Below are 3,681 nucleotides of genomic sequence, written 5' to 3' on the forward strand. Positions count from 1 at the left end.
TTCTAGTTCAGTTCTAGTTCAGTTCTAGTTCAGTTCTAGTTCAGTTCTAGTTCAATTCTAGTTCAGTTCTAGTTCAGTTCTAGTTCAGTTCTAGTTCAGTTCTAATTCGCAATCTATGGAAATTTTCACCTAGTTGAGGTATACATTACATTACATCTAAACTGTATAAATAGAATAAATAACTATGTATACAAAAACTAATTACAGATTTCCTAACAAATTAACTAAAATTTTAACAAACTTTAAAAGAAAAAAATAAAATAAAGTTTTATGAAAAATTTGCTTTTAATTATAAATATGTAATAAAACAGCAACTTTAAAACTTCGCAAACAATTGAATTCTAATTGGAAATCCATGCATGGCTAATCAAGAAAATTATTCACAGTATTATACGATTATTTTTTTTATACATATGTATCTATTTATAAACAAAGTTCTTTTCTTAAAAAAATTAAGATCATTAGCAAAAGCTACAGGTAAAATGTTATTTCTTATTAAACTTAATGAAGTTCTAAGCTAACAGCTTTTTACTTCCTGGAAACAAAGAACAATAAAAAAGTTTAAACTTGGCTTAAAGGTCTAACAAACCCAAAGTTATTACTTTGAGTTTTAAACGAAAAAAAGAAAAAAAACACACATATCTATAGTTTACCTTTATAATAGAACTTTAAGTTTTCTTTTCTCTTATTTGGTGGTCGCCCACTTTTTAAAAAGACGTTTTTTTCATACATCTTTGTGAGGAGTATATAGGTACATATGTACGTACGTATGTATGAACGTAAACATTAATATGATTTTCATTATTAACATTTTATGCTTAACTAAGTGTGACCAAAACCAAATGTTGTTAAACCTAGAACGTAGTTTTTTCTTTCTTCTACACATGAACATCTCAAGTTCTTCTGTGCTTAATTTCTGTTATAATTTTAAGTTTCGTAGAAATTGGTCTTAAAAGTAATGAAAACAAAAGATGATTTAATATCTTTCTTTTTTGCCAAGTTTTTGTTTTAAGAATATTACCCTCTCATTAATGTTTCCGGCGCAGAAAATGAGCTAATATTATTAGTTTTATTTCTTCTAACTAACAAAACACCGAAGAACGTAACTTTTTTTACAAAAAAATTAATAAAACTATAAAATATGATTATACAAAAAAACCTAATATAATACTAATAACACTTTATTTTAGTGAAAATTTGAGAAAACTACAAAACAAACATGTTTTAGAAAATTGAAGTTTAGAATTACTGAAAACGATAAATATAATTAGACCTGGATTCAACTAGAATTGAACTAGAAATGAACTTGAACTTGAATTGAACTAGAACTGAACTGAACTAGAACTGAACTAGAACTGAACTAGAACTGAACTAGAACTGAACTAGAACTGAACTAGAACTGTACTAGAACTGAACTAGAACTGAACTAGAACTGAACTAGAACTGAACTACAACTGAACTACAACTGAACTAGAACTGAACTAGAACTGAACTAGAACTGAACTAGAACTGAACTAGAACTGAACTAGAACTGAACTAGAACTGAACTAGAACTGAACTAGAACTAGAACTAAAACTAAAACTAGAACTAGAACTGAACTAGAACTAGAACTAGAACTGAACTAGAACTAGAACTAGAACTAGAACTGAACTAGAACTAGAACTGAACTAGAACTGAATTGGAACTGAACTAGAACTGAACTAGAACTGAACTAGAACTGAACTAGAACTGAACTAGAACTGAACTAGAACTGAACTAGAACTGAACTAGAACTGAAGTAGAACTGAACTAGAACTGAACTAGAACTGAACTAGAACTGAACTAGAACTGAACTAGAACTGAACTAGAACTGAACTAGAACTGAACTAGAACTGAACTAGAACTGAACTAGAACTGAACTAGAACTGAACTAGAACTGAACTAGAACTGAACTAGAACTGAACTAGAACTGAACTAGAACTGAACTAGAACTGAACTAGAACTGAACTAGAACTGAACTGGAACTGAACTAGAACTGAACTAGAACTGAACTAGAACTGAACTAGAACTGAACTAGAACTGAACTAGAACTAAACTCAGCTTGTTAGTTTTTACTTCATTGTATAAATATTTCAAGTGCATATTTCTTTTTTAATTTCATATAATAAATTAAAACCATTTTACCAAACTAAAGACTTAAGAACCGAACATTGCTGCGTTCACACAAATAAGTGTTAATGTTCACAAATTAGCTGACGAAATATTTAGATTATTTGAAGATAACAAATTTTAATTTCAATTTACAAAGTTTTCCACATTTAACCAAAAGAAAACAAAACAGAATAAAGAAGTAAGATTTTTGACGTCATGTTTGTAGACTCGTTAAAAATTTGGTTAAAAGTGTAGGTGTTTGTTGTTATGTTTTGTTTAATCAATGAAAACAGGCCTTCATCAATTTTAAATGTAAGTGACCATTTTTGGTATATTCAGGGTCAAAATGAACACACACAACTGCACGTATGCGGACAAATTTACAGACAAACAGGTGCAATGAACGTTTAACATTAAGAGGGAATAAAATTGTTAATAAAAGTTAATAATAACATGAGTTTTTTTTTCCAAAAATATATTGAATAAAAGAATGTATATTTGTTTGATTGAAGAGGTTAAATGGTATTACTAATAAAAAAGGCTGAAAGATTAGAAAATTTATGATGTCATATTTTTATCTAATAATTCTTAAGTGTTGTTTTGTCTAATTTTCCTTAACCTTAACTTTGACTTTGAACTTTTGTTTTTACATAATGACTTTGTAAAAATTCTTAAAGTTTTATATCTGTTTTTATTTCTATTTAACTTTTTTATGCATTTTGATTATCTTGAACTTTATGGCGGGGAATTTTTTTCTATATAAAGTTACATTGTTGTTACGAGTACTAAACTTATAATTAGTGTTTAATTAAGTAAACAAAACAATAATAAAACCTAAACCCACCTTAACACAACATATCACCTTTTAACAAAAAACTTATAAACTTTAACGTGTTTGTGTCTCGTACTTGATACTGATGATCATCTGGTATCATGATCACAAGTCTTTAAACTCATCTTTGAAAACAAAAAAACTATTTGTATAGATGTTTGGTAATTAAAATCTAATTATATAAAATGTATTTTTTTTTTCTTGCCAACCAAGTTCGTGGGGATATATCTTTCAAACCATGAACTTAGTTGTTAAAGTTTGCAATAATAAAATCAAGTTTGACAAATATAATTAAACAAATACATTTGTATGCAAATAAAAACATAGTAAAAATTAATCATATGAGTTTTAAAGTTACAGAGATCATGATAATTGATGGTATTTAATAATATAAGTTGATGTTGTGCTTTTTTTTGTATTCTGCATTTAATTATGTTTTGTTTTGTAATTTAATTAGATAATAATGATAAATTATGTTTATATTTGATTTGAATATAATTTTATGTCATAGGGCAATGTTTGAGGGTTTTTGTTTTTAAAACTGCTTTATTTTAATCTGTTTTAATTATTTCATTATATAATGTCATTTGTTACAAAACTAGAACTATATTAGAACTGAACTAAAACTGAACTAGGACTGAACTAGAACTGAACTAGAACTGAACTAGAACTGAACTAGAACTGAACTAGAACTGAACTAGAACTGAACTAGAACTGA

The sequence above is a fragment of the Lucilia cuprina genome, chromosome 6 (genome assembly GCF_022045245.1).
Source record: "Lucilia cuprina isolate Lc7/37 chromosome 6, ASM2204524v1, whole genome shotgun sequence".
Taxonomy (NCBI): Eukaryota; Metazoa; Arthropoda; class Insecta; order Diptera; family Calliphoridae; genus Lucilia; species Lucilia cuprina.